Here is a 24,851-nt window from a genome sequence, read left to right on the forward strand (position 1 = left end):
AGTATAAAACCAACACATTTCTGGACCAGCATCCTTTGCAAAGCAGGAGCTAGGAGAGAGAAAGAGACACATAGAGACAGGACACCATGTTGACACTGCACACAGCACATCACATCCACCAAACTAAACACACCACCACCTCTCACATACACACCTGACGCATCTGACACATCGATATCACCACCTTGCACCCTGCACCTTTCATTAATTTGCACCTAGGCCAATCCTGACATAGAGTTGAAAGTGCTGGTAGACGAGATAATTAGGGTAGAACCACATTTGTACGGGAACCTGGTGCAACAGACACCACTTGTGAGAAAAAATCAGATGTGGACAAGGATCTATAACAAATTCAATGCCGTAGGGACCACCCTACGTACACTGTGTGACATCAAATGGCAGTTAACCAACCTCAAGGCCAGGGTGAAGGCTCGAGCTCAGAGGAACCACGCAGTGACCCAAGGAACTGGTGGTGGCCCTCCCATTCCACGACTAACCTTCAATGAATGGGAGGAGAAGGTGCTTGCCATACTGAATTCAGAGAGTCTCACAAGAATCGAGGGGGGAGTGCAGGCTGGTAAGTACAAACCAAATGATCACACCCCACTGAAATGTAATGTTGTGCATAACAAGTGAGCCTCAATTGCCAGACGAAATCAACCTCATATAGAATGCACACTTACAATATGAATGTCTCACAAGGCTAGCATTTCCTTTCTCTGCTTCAACTCACATATAGGTAGTCAGCTCATGCACCCTGGCCTTCCTCACAAACAGCATGGAGCACCCTCCCAGCCCCAGAGTCACGTGGTTGCCAACACCATCGACAGTGCCTCCTAACTGGTAGGTAGCCATCTCGCTGGATAGGGGCTTGCTGAGACCTGAAAACAAGACCACAACTCCCACAAGTCCCTCTGCCCCCGCCAAACAGCATGGAGCACCCTCCCCACCCCAGAGCCATATGGAAGCCGACACCCTCCTCTGCATCATTTAACAGGTAGGTAGTCAGCTCATGCACCCTGGCTTACCAACAAACAGTATGGAGGAACATAATCAGCACATCCCACACTTGTTAGACAACTCAGTAAAGTTCCATAAGTCATAGCCAGTACACACACAGTCAATATCATTGAGAGTACACATGAATCACAGTGTCATTGATGATGTCACATGTAACTGCAAAGCACAAGAACGTAATGTCCAAAATACAATGTGCAAGTCACATTGTCACACAGAAGGACAGTACAAAAAGCACTACAGAAATCATGCAGTTGCAGCATTGTAAACCGATAATCATCGAAACATCACATGTCCTAGCATGAACTGAAGTGGTTGAGCAACAAGTTGGTACCGGAGGACATGTCCTTGGAAATACAACATAACTACATATGAATGTGTTGCTTCCTCCATGTCACCTTGCTACCGAAAAATATATGCACCTCTACAACAGGTTTGACTGCTGACAAACTGTTACAAATGCCAAGCCATGCCAATGTAAAAGTCTGGTCTGCTTAAATGAAAAGTGATAAACATGATCCTAAAAGTTGTGCTGTGTATAGAACATGCTGACAATTTAACCTCTGTTTAACAGGTGACTTACCAGCAACAGCAGGTGACGTTGACAATGATCCAAGCCAGTCTCCTCCCCAGGAAGGTGAACTTGAGGATGCAGATTCCTTGGTATTTTTAGAAGAGGAGGAGGACCGGCCCGGCCTTTCCGGTGAGCCTAGGCAAGTGCAGTCCCAGGACCTCACTGTCCCCACCACTACCACTACGACTCCCACAACAACAGCAACAACAATGCTGACCCCTGTAACAATGACCTGTGTGGCAGCCACCTCCACCATCAACACCACTGCCTCCAACACTGTCCCTGTGGCACTCATTGCCAATACCACCAGGCAGCCTGGGGACGCTGGGGACAGTGTGCTGTGGCGGCGACTGGCAACCCCACATGTCTATATCGGCAGGGCAGGTCGGAGGCTAACTGGGAGACAGTCACAGGATGACAATGAGACTGAGGCCCTGGCCGCTGTGGAAACTGTCCTTGGTACATACCAGCAGAACCAGGGACAGATGAGCCAGGTTGTGGAAGAACTGCATGAACTCCACCTGCTGCAGAGGTCCATGGACACTCGTTTGGGGCAAATCGCTGGGTACAAGGGCCAGTTCGTTGGTGTCATGAGGAACACGCATGCAGCACAAATAGCTTCCCACAACTCCTGTGGTCAGCCAGATGCTTGTCACACCACCTCACTAGCGGCTACAGGGAGGGGTGAGTCAGCACCCCGCGAGTTGTCAGACACCTCAGAGTATACAGCAGGTCCCCACCCTGCCAAATGGCAGAGGGTATATCTGAAAAAGACCCCAGGACAATGACGTGGCAAAGCTCCATGCCATACCGATACTAGGAGCCACCTTTGATGTCACCAGGGTCACACTAAGCATTGACTTTGTTGTAGATCCAATCCCACAATGCAACAATGATGGGAGTGTTCTGTCGGACTGCAGAATTCCACCAGTGTGTGTTCTACCCTACGTAACCATGTACCAGCACTTTCAACTTCACCACCGACCGAAATAACCACAATTGACACCCCTATGCCTTTGTCAGTACAATGTTATGCATAGTAAGTTGCCTGTTAATTCACATCGAAATGTATCACACAATTTTAATGCAACAATCCTTTGAGAGAGCAGAGGAACCTAGAATGACACAGGAAAATAATAGTAAATTGACATATGCTGTCCATCAACTGTGTTTTTTGCAATTTGCACCCCGAGTGGGCTGGGTATGCTCAGACGTGAGTCCCAGGCTCTCCACATCACTTGAGTCAAGTTATCCAGGCTGAAGAAGGCTGATAGCCAGAAACCGGTCCTTGGATGCTTGATTCCGGTCTAGGAAAGACATGGCTTGGTAGTTCGGGCTGGACTGTTCCCATGAGGGAGAGGGTAAAGGCTGATTTGCATATAGCCATTGTCTGACCTAGGGTGGTGTGGAGTGCAAAAAACAATGGATTTAGGCCCAGACCTTTGTACTGGGGTGAATGTTAGACATTGTTCTGCATTCTGTCCATCAACTGTGTTTTTTGCAATTTTCACCCCGAGTGGGCTGGGTATGCTCAGACGTGAGTCCCAGGCTCTCCACATCACTGGAGTCAAGCTATCCAGGCTGAAGATGGCTGCTAGCCAGAAACCAGTACTAGGATGCTTGATTCCGGTATACGAAAGACATGGCTTGGTAGTTCGGGCTGGACTGTTCCCATGAGGCACAGGGTCAAGGCTGATTTGCATGGAGCCATTGTCTGACCTAGGGTGGTGTGGAGGGAAAAAAAACGATGGATTTAGGACCAGATCTTTGTACTGGGGTGAATGTAAGACATTGTTCTGCATTCTGTCCATCAACTGTGTTTTTTGGCATGACAGCTAAAGCACACCACTAGGCAACACTGTACACGATGCATTCCAGACAACACTGGCCAACACCATCAACATTGTCAGAATGGGGAAAGGGGCACATTACTTCACCTCCCAGCACAGTTGACACCTCAGCATCCTGCTAAATGCACTTCAGTTCAAATGCCAACTTGAATTCTCAGTGAGGTGTTAGTGATGTGACTCTCCAGTCACATGTGTACCTGGTAATTACCCTTCATCAGTGGAGCTAACCTAAAGAAATAATGTGTATGATGAGAAAGCTGCCACAATCCTCGCAGGTCTCAGTACTTCTTCCAGCCCAACTTTGGTGAAACACTTCAGCTACATTTCAAGTAAGCATTTCAACTGAACTGCATTTAACAGTATGCTAATGGGTGAACTGTGCTGGGAGGTGAAGTCGTGTCCTCCCATCCCCCTACTATCATCTACATGGACAAGACAAAAATATAAAAGAAATACACAGTGTTGCACAATGTTACACTTAGCAGTTTAACTAGAGGAGCCAGCATCCAAACACATCCTGTTAAATTTACATTGTGGCATTGTTGCATAAATTAAGACAAGTCCTGTTAAACAGGGATTGTAATGTATAAAACAAGAATTTAGCATATTCTCAATAACGACCAACAGTTCCTGCCAACATTTCCACACCAAATGTCCTTCCTAAAGTAAGTCATATTATCTTGAATAACTACAACTGCTGTGGTGTATGGGCAGCCATCATGTTCATAGTAACAGTTGCACAGTGTGTAACTTTCTTTAGCAATGTTCTTTTCCCTCCCCCATATGGGATTGCAGATAGTTAGTTGTGGCCTCACACTCCCACTATAAAAGCAGACTTCAATGTGTCAAGCAGGCTCAAAGCGCCTATGTTCCAACAACAAGTCACACTCACATCAGCCTGTGAGACCTTCAAATTGCAGGTGGCTCGCATGTGCAGTGCAATTCAGTCCCTGCTAAACACATGTCTCCCGCTTCATTTTTGGGGAGCGTCTCATACTGAAGGCCATGCACATATTTTTTTTCTTGTGGGCTATGGCCTTGTCACTTCATCTTAAACTATTTTTGGAGTTTTACCGGGTGTTCTTCAGTCGTTTACAAAGTGCAATTGGCGGTTCAACATATTTCCTTGGCTGTTCTACAGCGTGCATGTTCTACTACTGCTTTTACGCAATGCTGCCCATCCTGTGCTCCAGCCCAACCCTGGTTAGTTGCAAAGATTTGCACTGTTTTGTATTTATGCATTTTAATATGTATACTAAAAGTTAAAATAATGCAATCTAAATTGAAAATATGAATTCATTTGCACAAAGAAAACATGTTATAAGTATAATAAAATATAAAAAAATATATTGATTGTCTTAAATGTTGAGGCGCTGCCCAATATTGGTGGGTTACTGACATAGTGATCCTGTACAGGTCATATAAAAAGCAATATAGGTCAGGTAAGAGGTCTTTAGCATCAATGTGGATAGGACATCACGCAACACCATTCTGAACATTGGCTTTGACATCCCACCTGTGATGGCCAGTTTGTACTGGAAAGACCCAGTGGCAAAGAAACGTAGTGCAGCCATCACTTTTACAGTAGTAGAAAATGCAGCTGGATAAGTTCTGTTGGGCTTTAAATGGGGTTCCAACTGCGCATATAGCTCTCGCAATGAAAGGCAATCTAGATGGAATTTCTTAATGACATCTATGTCCTCCATCATTGCCAGAGCAGGTACAGGGCGGAAGGTGGGTGGTCTCCATCTACGTACTCTGGCAGGGGACACATGTAAAAGACGATTAAAAGATGAAATTTTGTGACCAGCTTAAGCAAGGACTCACACAACCACAACATTGACATGACTTTTGAACAAGTGAAATGCCAAAAGTGACATACATCCAGACCTTGATTTTCGTCTCTCACTCCACATACAAACTACTAAAACATCAAAATAAATTGATGTGTATGGCATATGGTGCACTGTTACATTAAAGTGTGGGCAGAACTTTTGGGAGATGGCACTGCACATGTGGTTAACCGCATCAATGTTGAGTAGCGTATATCTGATCACTGCACGACCTCAAGCTTCAGGCGCACAATAAACAACAACATTAGTCTAAGAGGCCAGTGACTGTCAGATGGGCAACATCATATGAATATGTAGCACAGTGGACAGACAAATATGAACATTATGGGGTCACTCCATCATGACTATGTGATGATGTTGCATGACAGACATTGCCATGTCCACCAAAATGATACACAAATACACATGAATAGTGTATACATCCATACAAGGCTGCAACTAACCAATGATGTAGGCAACAGCAATGTTTCTGTGTGACACATGTGCACTCCTCTGACGTGTGTGTGAACATATGCAGAAAATGGTAGCGAGGAACATTGCATGCCACAGTAGTACATGTGTTTAAAGTGCTAGAGCTTACAAGTATGTTGAATTTCAATCAAATGGACACCTCAGAATGACATCCAACATCACGTCCCTTCATTACACAACCCATGGTCAAGAAATTTTCAGTCACTTATCATGGGATGTTCAAATAGTCTTCCCAGGTAGAATGTTTCAATACACACCATTTGGACAAAGCAAGAGTCCGTTGGCCTTTTTAACTCCTTAACTCATTGAATTACATGGTGGCCAGAAGACCTGATAAAGAATGTTATGTTATGTTATGTTATGTTATGATAATTTATTATGCGCACAGATACTCCAGCCAAGGAGTGTCCCGGCGCAGAGACAAGGTAGAACATAACACAACAGGAGAATAAAAACAAAAAACAAGAAGGTTTTTATAGCCCTCCGGAAGGTCAAGAGGTCCTCCATCAGACGGATTTCAACAGGCAGGGAGTTCCATGCTGACGCGGCCATTACCCTAAACGAGCGGCCTCCCATGCGACTGAGCCTAAATCTGGGGACCACCGCAAGGGCCAAACCCTGGGAACGAAGGCTACGGGTGGGAACATAAAAGGAAAGACAGCTCGATAAGATTTCCGGGCCAATACCTCTCAAGATCTTAAAGGCAAGACAAAGAACCTTAAAGAGGATGCGCTTCCTAACAGGAAGCCAATGTAGGGAGCGAAGGTAATTTCACAATTCTTTCTAGGACATCCCATATGTGTGAAGACTTGGCTCAAAGGTCAGACTCTATCATACATCAACAGGGTGCACAAATGACTTAATGCCAATGTGTTGGGATGAGTGATGCGATTAGCAAAGCGAGAATGGAAATGGTAAATGTGTTTACAGGCATAGTTGCTGGTGTCCACAGAGGTAACATTTATTGACCACAATTGAATAAGGCAGGATAGTGGTGTCCGCTGCCTGACCTCCATGGTGCGTTACCTCCTATGAGCAATAGCCATCAGGTAATGGCAACCGCCAGCGGCTTGCATTGCTGAAACTCGTGGTAGGCGTGCTCTGCCAGTGCGGGGCTCTGCATTAGCCCCAATTGAATGATGCAGGAAAGGGATGTGCGCTGCCTGAGCTCCGCGGTGCGTCGCTACCTACGAGCAATAGCCATCAGCAAATCGCAACCGCCGGCAGCTTGCATTTTTGAAACACGCGGTAGGCGTGCTCCACCAGTGTGGAGCCCTGCTTTATCCCCAATTGAATGATTCAGGATAGCGGTGTCTGCTGCCTGACCTCCGCGGTGCGTCACAGCCTTTGAGCAATAACCATCAGCCAATGGCAACTGCCAGAGGCTTGCATTTTTTAAACTCTGTGTAGGTGGGCTCTGCCAGTGCTGGGCCCGGCATTGGCCCCAATTGAATGATGCAAACCAGGCTGGGCAATGGTATCAGCAGACTGGAACGTATCCAGGGCCCGATATATATGCCTATGACGTGCCCACACCTGTCATTTGCCTAGAGACACTGCTGGCTGACATCCCTGAACACGAACTGCTGCTGTGCCTCATCTATGAAACCAAATGTATGGCCTGGTCCCTGAAGGTCACCAGGACTCTAACGCGCACTAAAATGAATTGAAATTCTCCAATTACACGTTCAAAAACAATTTTATCAAAAGTTCAAAGAATAGAACATCAAAGTTTCACAACAGAAGAATCAACCCAAATATACAAACTCATTAAGGAAACCAAGACTTTTGATGCCCAAGGAGGTTCTGTCTTACAACAACTAAAGCAACTAGAATATTTAACAAAGCGAGAAGTAAATCAGCGTTTACATGCGTCAACATTGATACAATATCACCGTGTGAAGCGAATCCCAAGAGGACTTAGACTGGCCATTCGTCCAATGCTCTACAGATTAAACAACAACCCTCAATTCATGAAAAAGTGGTTTGAGATACTTAACAAATGCTCTTTAGATTTGATACTATTGTTGATTGAAGAGCTCGCAAAAACAATAAGAGATTTAGAAGAAGAAATATTCAACGTGAAGAAAGAATTGTCCGCCAAAATGGAAGAAGAACCATGGAGTAAATTCTTAGAAGAAATAGAAATAAAACTAGATAAATATGGAAAGGAGCTTCAGGAAACAAAACTGCGCAAGTTTAAGCGCATTACTATCGACTACAAGCTGAATGAAGCCTATACTTGGGCTGAAGTCTAAGCGACAAGAACATACACGGGCGAAAAACAACAAGCAACCTCATCCGAAGAAAGTGTGGTGTCAGATAGTGACGCAAGCACCTCTAGACAACCTATCGCTCAGCAACAACGTCGTAAACCAGGGCAACAAGCACCCACTACAATAGATACAGCATCCACATCATCATCTGATGCTTTTTTAGAGAAGGGCCAAGCCCAAAGCAAACCTCCGGACCAATTACCTACTCTACCGAGTGACAAAATACGCGAAGAGGAAAAGGAAAAGGAAAAGGAACAGGCCAAGAAAACGGGGTACGGAGCCAGACCAAAACCTAGTGTGTAACATCTCAAAATATCCACTGTCTAAATTTGAAGAGAGATTGTTTAATAAAGGGACAACTTTTGTGAGTACTTATCACACAAATGAGCTAGAGACAGAAGTAGCATTCTTTAAATTCATGAGGATTTTACGATCAAAACACTTCTTCACAATACTAAACCCTATCGAAACAATGGACAACACAACAGAGAAGTTCAAACCTAAAAGCAATTTTCTAGCCCCAGTTTCCCACAAAAGCCTTGACACATTCGAGACTTTAGTCAAAGCTGACACGAGCAAAATCCAATACAGGAGAAAGTTGAATAATCTGACAAGAGCAGAACACAGTGCCATACAATCTTTGGCAAGAAATAAAACAATTGTAATCCAGAAGGCGGACAAAGGGGGAGGACTTTTCATTATGGATTCGGATTTCTACATACAAAAGGGCAATGAACATGTTCAAGATGTGAATACTTATGCCAGACTGGAGAAAGACCCAACGGTGGAAATCTCTCAAACTTTAGACAAAATCTTAGAAAAAGCAGAGGAATTAAGTTGGATTAACAACACTACCAGACGTTACCTGAGACGAATCTATCCTAGAAGACCGAGGATATATTTTTTACCAAAAATACATAAAAATCTACAGAATCCCCCAATCAGACCTATAGTGTCTGGATGCTCATCAATCTTCGAAAACCTAGGAATCTATATTGATGCTCACATGCAATCATTCATTCATGAGTGGCCAACATATTTGGAAGATACATTGGATTTCCTAAGAAGCCTCTCAACTATTAAAACAGAAGAGTGCATGGATTGGACGCTATGTACTATAGCCGTGGCACCCTTGTACACGTCGATCCCCCACAAACAAGGATTGGAAGCCATGGAATGGGCTTTATTGAGAACCAAGAAACCGGAAGAACTCAACTATCTAATCATGCAACTTTTGGAATTCTGCCTGGAAAATAGCTATTTTTTGTGGCTAGATGAATACTACACCCAACTCAGTGGAACATCTATGGGTTTTCCTGGAGCATGCATTTATGCCAATATCTTCATGGCAAAGTTTGAATTGGACTATATCTTAGAGGATTGCACTTGGCAAGCAGGCATTGTGTACTATAAACGATACATAGATGACATCTTCATAATTTGGAAACGGCCTGTTTCAGATCTCATGCAAAATAGCAAAAGTTTGAATTTAGCAAACCCAAGAATCCAGTTCACCCGCAATACTAGAACAACATCTATACGATTTTTGGCTGTGATGGTAGAAATAGTGGAGAATACAATTCAAACCAGACTATACAAAAAGACAACTGATAAAAATACAGCGTTGTTATATGGAAGTTTCCATCCGGCCAACTTAATCAATAATCTTCCCATATCACAATTCATGAGGATAAAGAGGATATCATCTGATAGTGAAAAATGTGAAAAGAGTCTAGAAGAGCAGAAACAAAGATATCTAGATAGGGGGTACCCTAAAAAACTGCTAGAAGCACAAATAGAAAGGATCAAGACAATACCAAGAACAGAACTTTTGTAGAAAAAATCTAAAACTGTAAATAAAAGGATGGTTTTTGTTTCAAAATACTCGACAGCATCGAGGGATATAAAAAGAATCATACAGAGAAGATGGGAGATTTTGCAAGTCGAGAAAGATTTTGGGACATTGTTTATTGACAAACCTTTATTCGCCTACAAAAGAGCGCAGAACCTGGAGGAACTACTTAATAAACCAGTAGTACACATGGTGATCACTGAACAGCAAGAAATCCACAAAGGTACAACACGATGCTACAATTGCAAGAATTGCAATAATGTTATACCAGGCAACACTTTACTACACCCTCGTACAGGAGAAAAAGACTGACAGAAAACTTAAGCTGCGGCTTTCGGAACATAAAAGTCGGATCCGGAATAAGAATCACACTTCACCACTAGCTAAACATTGGATAGCGATGGGCCATACAATAGCCCAATTGAGATTTCAAATCATTGAACTTGTTCCACAACGACTAGGACTGGATAATGCTAGAATCCTGCTCCAAAGAGAAGCCTTCTGGATACGCAAACTGCAGACATTGACCCCAAATGGGTTGAATGACAAAATGGAAATGATTTGCTTTTTGTAAAGCTCTATATTTGCTTTTTATAAAGCTCTAAACTTTCCTTAAAAATTCCAAAAACTCTCAGCATAACTAGACCCTCAAGGGCCTCTAATCCACAGTGATATGTACATACACACGACACGATGATTGACTGATACTTCCCTAACACAGGTAAGCGCATCAGCGACATATGGTTTATTTGAGATTGTAAATAGGTAGGAATTTGTATATGTGAAGTAAGATTTCCTCTTACTTTCAACTTGTCTGAGTCTTATCAACCATTCCCTTTTTTTAATTTTGACTTTGTTGTTACTATCACGTTTCATTTAAATGATTTAAATATTCCTTGAGCGATATCACAGTGTTATATTCACCGTAATAGGTCTACATAATCAGAAAAAATTCTAAATAGCACTCAATATTCAACCCCTACCACTTACTAATGGCGGCCATACAACACTAATGAATAAGTCCTTTGTCTATCGCTACGCGTTAGCAGTAGTGGGTAAACAAAGAAAATAAAGGACTAACAACGTAGAGGACTAGTCCCGGTTGACATTCCCGACTGAAAACGCCGTACTGAGCGAGATGGTTTGCGCTATCGGTAAGACTTCAAACAAGCACTAACGTGCGTTTTTACCATTTTTAAAACGATGAACAGGCTTCTGAATGCGTTTATTTTCTCATTCACAGCCAAACTACTTTAATGAGCTAGCGAGACCGTTAAAACTACCTTTGAGGCTAGCAGGTAAAAATCTTACTTTCAATTCAATAGAGTTCGAAATGTAGACTTCGTAATGAACATTATGATGCTTATTGGAATACATTTTTTTGATTCCAGCAGGACATTTTATTTTTGGTCCCAAAAAAAGACTCACAGGTGAGCAAACAAATACGTTATTTTAAAACAACGCTTCGCGTTGTTGATGAAATGAGTTCTGACACTTTCTGGACGTGATTACAAATATAATATTTCTTTTGCAGATACATAATATGCAAGCAAGGCTCAGGTAAACCAACTCATAGAACTAAATAAACACTAAAAATCTTTTATACATAATTTCATAAATAAGATACCTAAACAATCCTTTGCTTTTAGATAGACCGTTGCCATGAAATAAACCTCTTAATATAGGATTTATCCAGTTACCCTATACTCGCGGTAAGAATCGTTAAAATTACAAGCTATAAAAAGTTTAGATACCCCAATGGCACCATTAGTAACTGAGTTTCCTTCCTCTTCTTTTTTCTTTAAACAGAACCCCGACAAAGGGGCCTCAGCCCCGAAATGCATTGGGTTTTTTAAAACATTGACTCGAATTATGATTTGAATATGTATTGATACGATGAAAGTACAACTGTTTATTTTGTGAATAATTTTCAGTGTACGTGCCAATAATGTGAAACTTCGATGTTCTATTCTTTGAACTTTTGATAAAATTGTTTTTGAATGTATAATTTGAGAATTTGAATTCATTGTAGTGTGCGTTAGAGTCCTGGTGACCTTCAGGGACCAGGCCATACATTTTGTTTCACAACAGTGAGCAGGCACTAATCTAGCGCCGCACACATACGGAACAAACATATGAAAGGATAAACAGAGTGCAGTACCCACACACATTCATTCATCTATGAAACCAGCCATGGCTCGTACTGAAAACCTGAGGGCCCGTCCCTTCACCACAGAGGAGCTGGATGCCCTGGTGGGTGAGGTCTTTGGACAGTACGGCAGGCTATATGGTGCTCCAGAGGTACTGGTAAGTATTTGCGTAACTTACGTAGGATGCTCCGAAGGCTCACAACATGTTACTGTACAGTGCTCTGTGCCTCAGATTGCAAGCCACTATTGGTGCTTTCACATTGTTGTTGTCTGCATTTCCCATACATGACGAACTACTTCAAGCACTTGAGTATGTGTGGAGGATAGCACAGTTGTCAATGTTGCAACTCCATAGGTGCAATACATCACACATGTGAAGCTCAGAAAAGGATGATGCATACGTGTTGGAGTTTGTGAAGGCAAACAAGTTCACATGCATGTTGATGTTGGCTTGTTCCCCCTGAGACCTGAGTGCATGCAATGACGATTTAGCCAGAATGTGGTTTATCAGTAGTACAGTTACAATGCTGACCTCATGTGATCTCTCTTTGGACACACATTCCTTGTGCCATGTCCTCTGTGAGTTCATTATGTGTACATCTGTACATTTTTTAGATGGTTAGTTGCAAATGGGCAGGGATTGGTGATTGGGGGGTGTGCTCATTCTACAGGGATACTATGGAGATGAGCGCAGTATGCACAAGAGTAAAGGGTCTGTTACTGTCTAGATATTGTAGAAATTAGCTCACTCAACTGATAAATGTTCAGTAGACATGACATCCTTCTTTTGGTGTCAGTATGTGTTGACTCGCTCATGTGTATTTACTGTGAACTGAGAGAAAATGCACTACTATAAAGTGTTACAAATGTCTCCTCTTGTCTCCCATACCTACAGCACAAGGTCCATTAGTGGAAGGCAATATGGAGGGCCATTGACAGTGAGATGCGGGCCCTAGGGGTCTCTAACCATTGACACAAACACTGCCACTAGAGATGGGATAACATCTGCCGTCTTAGCAAAAATGTTGCAGAAATGACACTGGGCCTGATTGGACTGGTTGGTTGGTGCGCCAGAGCATGACCCCACTATTGACCTGTATGCTGTCAGTGACGCAGCCAGAGCTGGATGGACGCCTGAGGGCCCACCAGCAGCAATATGGGGGTAGGTATAGTACAAAGTGTGACGTTATGCATGTTAGACAGTAAATGTAGGTATACTTATATAGCGCAACCTGTCACCCAAAGGGCATCCTGGCGCTTGCTTAGGGAACCCGTCCTGGTATTCCCCTGTGAGAAGCCCTGGCAGGGTGTCCACAAGGTGAAAGCCAGGCATCCCGCCGCGAGGGGCCGTTGTGGAGATTAACAAGCTATTGCCCAGAGTTGCAGAGTGAGACCCCGTGAGTCGAGTAGACACGCATTGTCGAGGCCGTGGAATTTTTGAGCCCGAGACCCGCTGAGGCGGGGAATCGAACACTGGTCCACGGTCGATCCCAGCATCCGGGTCTGCCGCCTCTAACTGCTGAGCCACACTTCTCCAGACAGTCCGAATCCCAGCACAGAGCAAGGCAGTAACCGATGAGTTGTCTCTGTTGTGGTGTAATTGCCTCTCAGTTGACTCAGTGGTGGGTGCAGATGTTTTTTGCCTGCACGGCATATGTTTTTGTTGACATGTTGTGTTTTTTGCCGGAGCAGTGTTCAGTATGTGATTGTGACCTTGCAGTCCGAGGGTACACCTACATCTTTTCCACATCATTTATGTGGGCAGGTGCCATCAGCATAAGTGTCAGTCTCTGTGGCATCAACTGTAAGTGAACATCAGTGAGCATCATGTCAGGGTGATTTTCTTGATTGATGTTGTGCATTTCCATGTTATTTGTAGATCTACAGATTGCTTACCAATGTTCAACAGTAGGTATGTTGCAAAACATAAATTAGTTGTTGTGAGGAAGTAATGCCACTTGACAATAGTTTCCTTTAACTTCCTATGTGTGAGGTTCTATCACCTCAAACATCTAGTGTGACATACACAGTGAATTCTGATGTGCTGCTATCTTAGCTGAAGGCATGTAGATGTGACTACAGACAATAGTATAAGATGTTGAAATGCAAACACATGGTTATCAATTTGACAGTATGAACGCAACATGGAGCATGACTGTCCAATATGCATGTTAACATGAATCAGCTGATCGTACAAAAATGTGTAATTATGCAGACAGTACATGGGGAGTGAAATGTGTGCCTTTATTTCAAGCATTTCAGTTATTACTGCCTAACATGTTTGTTGTTTGGCCACTTCACTGAACATTGTTCAATCTCCTACAGAATTGACTGAGGTGAGAGAAGGAGAGGGGGGCTGAATCTGTTGGTGGAGCTATTGTTATCACTGCTCCAGGCTGCAGTCTCCACCATATTGTGGAACCTCACAGTCAGGTTTGAGAGTACCATATACTTTTGTCCCACTGGCACATGCTATGACCATTAAGATCCTGGCTTATGAGACGTACTTCACAGGGATGTTTCCAACGTACTTAAAAACAAGAAATATGTGAACCAAAATGTTACCAAAATAGAACGTGAAGCTCTAATGTCATATAAACAGAATAAGGAGATCCTGATTAAACCCGCAGACAAGGGTGGTGCTATTGTGGTACAGGACATTACCAACTACAAGGCCGAGATCCTTTAAAAACTGCAGGATGGAATCAGCTACAAGAAACTATGGACAGACCCTACATAAAAATTGGAAAAAGAGTTCTTGCCTGGCCACGCTGCGATGACTTGCCTTGGCTGGCAAGCATCGAGCGTCTGCTATGACGGGGACAACGCGTTCACTTGAACGAGCCCCTAGTATTTAACAGTGGCCATTTCAGATCCCTGGATCCCTTGACAGAGACGCCTGAGACCCTCTGGGTATGTAGTGCGCTATATAAGTGTTGATTTGACTTGACTGACTTTGAAGTATCAAGGTAAGCAGGAGCACAGATCTTGCTCAATCCATTGAGTGTATACTCAAAGTCTCTACCACACCTCACGGAAGTGTTTTATTTTTACTAAGAGCAGCTTTCTCCCTTTGCTTTGTAGATTTATACGCGCCAGTTAGGCCTCATGGTATTTGAAACTACGCTCTGCATATTAATGGTAAACAATGTTCCTTTGTTTGCACAGCTGACACCCATTACAGTGGAGGCAGTTTAGGGATATAAATGGTGGTTGACGAGTGGTCCTCGTTTTCTTGTTCTTTTCTTTAGATGCACATTCAGCAGGAATGAGACCTTGCAGTCCATTCGACTCCACGTTATATTACTTACTGTTTTTATGGACAGATGCCCTATTAACCATACATATGTAAGTCGTGGTAATCACGTTTTTCAGCTGATTTGTTACTATTCACCCTTATGAGATTATTTCAGATGGCCCTCACCTTGTCTTCCAGGTGCCAACAATCCGCTCTCCTTCATATGGAACCTACATGCCAAACTCCAAAGCTATCACCATCCAGTTTAGGGTGGTTTGTGGTTAGTTCACCTTTTAGATTTATTTCATCCCCCTTGATTGTATTAGTGCTTAATACACTAGTTACTAAGGACATCTTTCGTTAAATTCCCAGGCGCTCCAATTCTCAGTCCTGAAGGAGACCCCATCATAAGTATTCAAGATACTTACCTTGTTCTTTGGGGGTCAAAACTTCGATTGTATAATTGCCTTATGCCAGTTTTGATCAACAGTGCTGTATCAGTGCGATAATGTTCTCTTAGCCATGGCTATATATTATTTTTGATCATTCAATTGTGAGGCCAAGAAAAGCCGCCTACAAAGTAAATAATTTTGTGATGAGACCAGTGCCCACACCACGTTTTCAACAAAGCAGACGCAGCCATCGCACCCCAACTACGGAAAGTCATTGACATCTCCTTCGAAACAGCGACATTCCCGGAAAGCTGGAAGCACGCCAAAATCAACACCCTCCTCAAGAAGCCCAAGGCAGACCCCAAGGACCTCAAGAACTTCCGGCCCATCTCCCTGCTCCCATTCCCAGCAAAGGTCATCGATAAAATCGTCAACATGCAATTGGCCCGCCTCCTGGAAGACAACAACATCTTGGACCCTTCCCAGTCCGGATTCAGACAACACCACAGCACTGAGACAGCCATCATCACCGCCACAGACGACATCAGGCGCCAACTAGACAACGGCGAAACATCAGCCCTCATCCTCCTGGCCGCCTTCTACACGGTCTGCGATCGCACTCTAAAGACACGCCTCCTAGAAGCCGGAATCCAAGAGAAGGCCCTTGACTGGACCACTTCCTTCCTCTCCGGCAGAACCAAGAGCGTGCGCCTCTCACCCTTCCGGACCAAAGCCACCAACATCATCTGCGGCATCCCCCAGGGCTCATCTCTCAGCCAGACACTCTTCAACCTCTACATGGCCCCCCTCGCACACGTGACCCGCCAATGCCGCAATCACAACCTCAACATCATCTCCTGCGCGGACGATACCCAGCTCATCCTCTCTTTCACCAAGGACCCACACACTGCCAAAACCAACCTCCACGAGGGAATGACGGCCGTCGCCGACACGATGAGGAGCAGACGTCTGAAGCTGAACTCAGACAAGACAGAGGTCCTCATCTTCTGACCCACCCCCTCAGCCTGGGATGACTCCTGGTGACCGACCACACTGGGAACAGCACCTACACCAACTGACCATGCACGGAACCTAGGATTCATCCTCGACTCCTCCCTCTCCATGTCTAAGCAGGTCAACGCCATCTCCTCCTCCTGCTACCCTCCGCATGCTCCGCAGGATCTACAAGTGGATCCCAACCGAAACAAGAAAAAAAGTGGCACAGGCCCTGGTCAGCACAAGACTGGACAATGGCAACGCACTCTATGCAGGAATCCCAGCCGAACACCCATGACGACTACAAAGCATCCAAAACGACTCCGCCCGACTGATCGTCAACGTCCCCCGCCGCAGCCACATCACCCCCCACCTGAGAGACCTACACTGGCTCTCTGTCGACAAGAGGATCACCTTCAAGCTCCTCACCCATGCACACAAAGCACTCCACAATGCCGGACCAGCCTACCTAAACAGCAGACTCAGCTTCTACACCCCCACCCGCCAGCTCCGCTCCGCCAGCCTCACCCTCACCGCTGTCCCCCGCATCCAACAAACGACCGCCAGCAGCAGATCCTTCTTCTACCTCACCGCCAAGACCTGGAAAACCCTCCCTACCCACATACGGCAGACCCAAGACCTACTTGCCTTCAGAAGACTCCTCAAGACCTGGCTCTTCGAGCAGTAGCAGCACTCCCTCTCCCCATAGCGCCTTGAGACCCTCACGGGTAAGTAGCGCTCTTTACAAGTACTCTGGATGATTGATTGATTGGATTTTGAAAGAATGGTGATTTCTAGTACAAGGATTTGCCACACTTTGGAGGAAGTTGTCATACAACTGGGTGGCACCCTGCATTCCATGGGTCAGGTGTGCCTCCCTGCTTGACACTCAGAAACACAACATAAACATGGAAGATTTGCAATGCAGCTCAGGTCCCTATCTGGAATAATCACGAGAAGGAAGACTGCCCTGCTGGAATGTAAATGTAAATGTAAATGTAAAATGTAAATGTACAGGAATTTATATAGCGCAAAATCACCGAGCTGTTTCCAAGTGCTTGCTTAGGGAACCCATCCTGGTATTCCCCTGTGAGATAACCCCGGCAGGGTATCCGCAAGGTGAAAGCCAGGCATCCTGCCACGAGGGGCTGTTGTGGAGATTAAGCAAGCTATTGCCCAGAGTCGCAGAGTGTGAACCTGTGAATCGAGTAGGCACTGGATCGAGAATTGTCAAGTCCATGGACATATTTAGGACTCAATACTCCGCCGAGCATGGAATTGAACCATGGTCCCAGGCTGACCTCTGCTTCCAGGTCTGCCTCCTCTAACCAGTGAGCCACACTTCTCCACAGGTATGCACCCCATGAGGACTGCACTCATAAAGACTGCAGATGCACTTTGGAACTACAGTTCTAAGGACTTTGCTTTGCTTCAAACGGATTAAGGATGGACTTCCTGAAAGCAACATGTACAAAAGAGATAGGCGGACATATTCAAAAAGCCTCGTTTATGATTAGGGCTCCTGGTGTTATGGTATTTATTTTATTAACATTTCTCTCTGTATTTAGCCATTTTTCATTGGTAGTTATCCATATTTATTTCATGCTTTGGGAATAATCTGAGTTGTAAAATGGCTTTCTTCTGCATGTATTTAACTAATAAACATGTATTCATACCTTGATGCCTGTCAAGTTTGAGCAAATAAAGCATCCAAATGTAACAAAACACTACATGTAAATACAGCATTATATCCAAATATATGTTTACCAATGTCTGCATTTAAAGAAATCTCATCCTGTTGTTTAACTCCACATGTTACCTATCTGTTCAGCTGTTGTTTTGGAATTCATGATGAACAACATGAGGAGTCACTCACAAGAAGCACCATGTTCTGTATTTTTCTGCTTTTAAAAATGAATACAGACAGAAAACACATTGTTTTCCATCTGTATTTAACTGTAAAAATCTGTAAAAACTGAAAATTGGGAGCCTTATTTATGATGGTTGTGTAACATAGGGGATAGCAGATGGCCACCCAGCGAACTCCACATAAACCATCACAGAGACCAGAAGTAAATCTGTGCAGATTCCAGAAACAAATAAATATATTTGCAGCAGACATTGAGAAAGAAGAATGTACCTCCCTTCCAAACGGAATTGGGACAACATTTGTAGAATACAACTGAACTGCAACGGATGTCAATAATGAACAAAACAAACATGGAAGTGTGCAGATAGGGGTAAGAATATATTATTAACATAGAAAGAAAGTTTCCAGTTATTGCTGTCATTTAAAATAGTATAAAACAACAACAAATAGAAATTGTATCTTTGGAAAATCTGAGAATCCAACAATTAGGACTTGATCAGTTTTCATTTGTCCAGCCATAAAGAAAAATAACATGAATATAACAGAACTATGAATATATTAACTGTAAACTGCTTCACAGATGTATGTTTGCTTGTCAGAAACATGACTCTTGCATTATTGTGGAGATCATTATATTTTCTCTGTTGCGGGAAGGCACTCAATGAAGAGAAGGCATAAGGCTTGATTATGAGCTAAGGTATTATTTATGACTTCTGATAAATAAGAATACCACTGGGATCATTATTTATTGTGAGGAATAAAAATACCTATTATGAGTTCTTGGTGACTGGGTGTGAGTGTTTGATTGATTCAGATGCTCCTTCCATCACCACCCCCTTTTGTACCGCTTTTGGCCGCCATAAGTGTGGCAGGGCATGCTCAGACGTGAGTCCCTTGCTCACTTTGCCACTGGATTCAAGCAAGCCGGGCTGAAGACGGCTGGAATGCCAGAAACCAGTCCTCTGAAGCTTGTTTCCGGTCCAGGGAAGACATGGCTTGGCAGTTCGGGCTGGACTGTTCCCATGAGGCACAGGGTCAGACTGATTTGCATATAGCCATGTCTGAACAGGGGTGGCAGAGTGGGCTAAAGAATGGTGATGGATTAAACCCAGATCTTTTGACTGGGTGTGAGTGTTTGATTGATTCAGATGCTCCGTCCATCACCACCCCCTTTTGTACCGTTTTTGGCCGCCTTAAGTGTGGCAGAGTATGCTCAGACATGAGTCCCTTGCTCACTTTGCCACTGGATTCAAGCAATTCGGGCTGAAGACGGATGGAATGCCAGAAACCGATCCTCGGAAGCTTGTTTCCGGTCCAGGGAAGACATGGCTTGGCAGTTCATGCTGGACTGTTCCAGTGAGGCACAGGGTCAGACTGATTTGCATATTGCCATGTCTGAACTGGGGTGGCAGAGTGTGCTAAAGAACGGTGATGGATTAAACCCAGATCTTTTGACTGGGTGTGAGTGTTTGATTGATTCAGATGCTCTGTCCATCACCACCCGATTTTGTACCGCTTTTGGCCGCCATAAGTGTGGCAGGGAATGCTCAGACGTGAGTCCCTTGCTCACTTTGCCACTGGATTCAAGCAAGCTGGGCTGAAGACACCTGGAATGCCAGAAACCAGTCCTCGGAAGCTTGTTTCCGATCCAGGGAAGTCATGGCTTGGCAGTTCGGGTTGGACTGTTCCCATGAGGCACAGGGTCAGACTGATTTGCATATGGCCATGTCTGAACTGGGGTGGCAGAGTGGGCTATAGAACGGTGATGGATTAAACCCAGATCTTTTGACTGGGTGATAGTGTTTGATTGATTCAGATGCTCCGTCCATCACCACCCCCTTTTGTACCACTTTTGGCCGCCATAAGTGTGACAGGGTATGCTCAGACATGAATCCTTTGCTCACTTTGCCACTGGATTCAAGCAAGCCGGGCTGAAGACGGCTGGAATGCCAGAAACCGGTCCTCGGAAGCTTGTTTCCGGTCCAGGGAAGACATGGCTTGGCAGTTCGGGCTTGACTGTTCCCATGAGGCACAGGGTCAGACTTATTTGCATATAGTCAATTCTGAACTGGGGTGGCAGAGTGAGCTAAAGAACGGTGATGGAATAAACCCAGATCTTTTGACTGGGTGTGAGTGTTTGATTGATTCAGATGCTCCTTCCATCACCGCCCCCTTTTGTCCATGCATACTGCAGCATGTATAGAAAGAGGAAAATGTCATCAATAATTGTGTTGTGCAGGAAGGGGTTCATTCCTGCACAAAAACATTCATCTCCTTGAAATGTATGCACCCTTGCAACATGACACAAGTGTCCCCGCAATGGGGCAGGGCAGCGAATTATGCACTGACACAGGGACAAGCACAAGGATGTGTTGTATTGTTGTTAATTGACTCACTACTGGACTTTTAAATTGGTAGCAAATTGCTTTCAGCGCTGTGCTGCATCATTTTTTTGGAAATGAGGCCCATAGACCATATCATAACAAGTCTAACTTAGCCTTTACCCCTAAACAAGAAACACATACCTCATTTTCGAATTTTCTGAGCTTTTGTTTTACAAAACAAAAAGCTTCATTGCGTAGTTATCAACAACCATCCCAAAATCAGTAATACTCAAGGATACATTTATTTTCAACAACAAATCCCCTTTCTTTTTTAGAACTAGCTTTTAAAGTCATTTTAACACTCCAGTCATTACACACAATTTCAAATGAAAACAGGAGTCTACATTTTTTCTGTTGACCTATTATGTTTACCTATGCTGTATTCTTTTTCTTTTGTAGAGCTTTTTTAAATTCTGTGTTTTTCAGACTGTATACGATAGGGTTACATAGTGGAGTAACAACAATATACACCAAAGACAACATTTTGTTTTCTTTTACCGAATATGAAGAGGTTGGCCGAATATAGGTAGAAGACAATGATCCAGTGAATAAAATGACCATTGTAATGTGGGCGGTACATGTAGAAAACGCCTTCCGCTGCCCCACAGCAGACCGAATTTTCAAAATGACTGAGATGATCTTGATGTAGGATATGATGATTAAAAAGAATGACATTGCAAACACAACAGCACCAACTATGTAGGTAAGTGTCTCTATGTTGCTAGTGCTGCTGCAAGAAAGCTTCATTAGGGCAGTAACATCACAGAAGAAGTGATTGATTGTATGTGACCCACAGAAAGAGAGCTGGGATAGAAATACCATGTGTGGTATTGGATCCATGAAGCCAGCAACCCAGCATGCACTAGGCAGACAGATGCAAACAGTCTTATTCATGATGGTTGTGTACCGCAAGGGATGGCAGATGGCCACATATCGATCATAAGCCATGATTGAGAGCAGAAGGAATTCTGTGGAGATCAGAGACGCAAATAAATATATTTGCAGCAGACACTGAGTTAGAGAAATGTAATGGCTCTCCCCAAAACTTTGGGACAACATTTTTGGGAATACAACTGAAGTGAAACTGATGTCGATAAAGGACAAATGTGTAAGCAAGATATACATGGGGGTTTGCAGACATGGGTTAGAATATATTATGACAATGATCAGAAGGTTTCCAGTCAATGTTGTCAGGTAAGCTAGAATAAAAATAACAAAAATGGGAACTTCCATCTCTGGAAAATCTGAGAATCCAACAATTAAGAATTCATCAGATGAGGTTCGATTTGATGGTTCCATTTGTCCAGCTATGTAGATTGACTTAAAATGTAGAAAAGGGAAAACAAATACAAGAGAACTGTGAATTTGCTGTCATCTGGTTCATCAATGTATGTTTGTTTGTCGAAAGTACAACTTTTGCACTATAATCTCTAGAACATAATAAAACATTGTGGAGATCATTATGTTTCCACTGTTGTAAAAAAGAGTTCTCATAGAGTATTCAAATTAAGATCGGAAAGCACACAATGAAGAGAATACTTAATATTTTCTCACAAGTTTTCAACACACCCACCTTGATCCTGGGAGATGAATCTGTGGGAAAAGGAAAGATATTCCAAGAGTGCAAGTAAACAGTTGCATTAAATATGTAGAGGCTGTTAAACATCTTTTACCGTACAGGACAAACACATATTCCAGTTTATAATTTTCTGAACTTTCCTGCAAAGCCAATAACAACTATTTTAACACAGTTAATAAACATACATAGATTGTAAAAAAGCTGTCCACTAAAACTTTAAGGGGCATATTTACAGGAAAATGGTGCAGTGTGGCAATGTGGCAAATTTTGCAGCGCAACCATGGGTTATTTAAAAAACACGGGATGTGCTGTGTTTACAATAATATGGAGCACATCTGTGATTTCCCATGTGGTGGTGCTAAAAATAGCTGCCTAGCACTAACTCAGACACACTGGCTCATAATGAAAGGGTGCCTACATTGTAGGGATGATTGGTTATGTGCAGGACAATGTCCGTTCCTGCACATAAACAATTAAAAATGATGATGCACTACTTTTAAACGCATAAACTAGGAGAAACAAAAGTAGTTCTCTTCTTTATGACATTTTCATGCCTGCTTATGTATGGCTAATTGAAAGAACAAGGGGAACCCAGCGGGTAGCTAGGGACCATGGGTGTCAGTTAAGTTTTGGGAGACAAAGGTCCTAAGCGTACATAAAATAATAGAAAATTGTTATATAGACCACAATAGGCTGCTATATATTTATGTTCATTGCCCAGCCTGACAGGGAATTTATTGCTCAGATAAATAGATTCTTATTTTAAATACATTTATACAACAACAATTCATTGCAGTAAAGCACACTCCTGTGCCCTACTGGGAGAAATGAAAGAGAGGATAGGGGAGAGTGAAAGGGGTGTTTCAGGCAAAGGAAAAGAGCAGACAGGGTACTGTTTTAAGTCAGAAGTTTAACAGTATCACCTGGAGTAGTACATACATATACAAATATACATTAATTCAGTGTATGCCCACAACGTTTCGATCCCGTACTCAAATTATAAAGGGATCATCTTCAGGACTTAATTAATAGTTTTGCCTGGATTAAAAGGTTAAATAAGCCTGTTGGGGAGAAAACAGGGAACAGAGAAGAGATAAGGGAGTGCAACAGACCACAACACCTACCGTGAGGGCAACGGTTAGCAGCAGCGCACAATCTTCACCGCGTGGGCAGCGGCTTGACTCCAGCAGTCCTTTCCGCCGCTGTGAGGGAAACGGCCAAGGACCACAACTCCCAGGTGCCCCTGGGTTCACGACGCACCTCTGACGCCACCGCCAGCGCCCGGAGGCGCTTGAAAGCAGAGGAGCTTCTCCCGCATCGCGGGACGCGCGCGGGCAGCGCCGGGAGAAGCCCGGGACAAGGGGGGGCCCTCTGTGGCCCTCAGAGGCATGAGGAGGACGGGACGGGGCCCTTCCCCTATCGCTTCCTTCATAAGGTACTCTTTAATGACATATCGGTCCACTTTTACTGTGTAGTCACCCCTAATTTAGGGACTGTTCACATTGTAAATACTGTTGTTCACTGCGGTTGGGACTATTTGCCCGCTGTTTCTAACAATCTTGCTCGCTGTACTGTGTAGTTACCCATTTTCTTGAACAAGGGTAAGCAATTCTCAGCATGTCTCCAAGGGGTACTCGCAGTAAAACAGCTGCCACCGGGGCTGTCCCTGTGACCGGCCCCATTGACCATTTCATAACTAAGGCCAATGATGCCATCAATCAGGGCATTTGCCTTTTAGAACGCAGGGTATCACAAGATCTGGCACACGCCAAACGCTCTTCACTTGGCCTTATTGCCGCTGCTACTACACCTGCACAGGCTATGCCAAATAACATCAGACCCCTACTTAATGTATGTGCTGACATTCACACCATTCCTAGTGAGGTCAACCTCTCAGCTTCCATTCCCCTGTTAGATTCAGACACTGATATCGGCACGGACTTAGAAAAAACCCCAGATCTACCCATCAACCCCTCTCCTAAAGCAATATCTGCTGACAACACCAGGCAATTGAGAGGCAGACGTGAGGGTGCAGTCCAAAAACAAAAATTACATGCACCGAAGCCCCGGATTACAAAGGTAAGGAAATATGGCCGGGTACAAAGAAAGTCTGGGAAAAATACCAACTCTGTCCCTAACCACAATGCAAGCAGGGTCACGGTAATCTCTCAAGGGGATGAAAGTGAAATGGATCAGCAGGGCAGAATAATGGATACCAATGATAATACTGACAATGCACACAACCCTATGCTGGAAAGGTTGGGGGAATTATTAAGTATTTATTTATCCCCCATTGAAAGTAGGCTTACTCGAATAGAAAAACAATTAGCCAAACTGAGTATCCCTATT

The sequence above is a fragment of the Lissotriton vulgaris genome, chromosome 7 (genome assembly GCF_964263255.1).
Source record: "Lissotriton vulgaris chromosome 7, aLisVul1.2, whole genome shotgun sequence".
Classification (NCBI taxonomy): Eukaryota; Metazoa; Chordata; class Amphibia; order Caudata; family Salamandridae; genus Lissotriton; species Lissotriton vulgaris.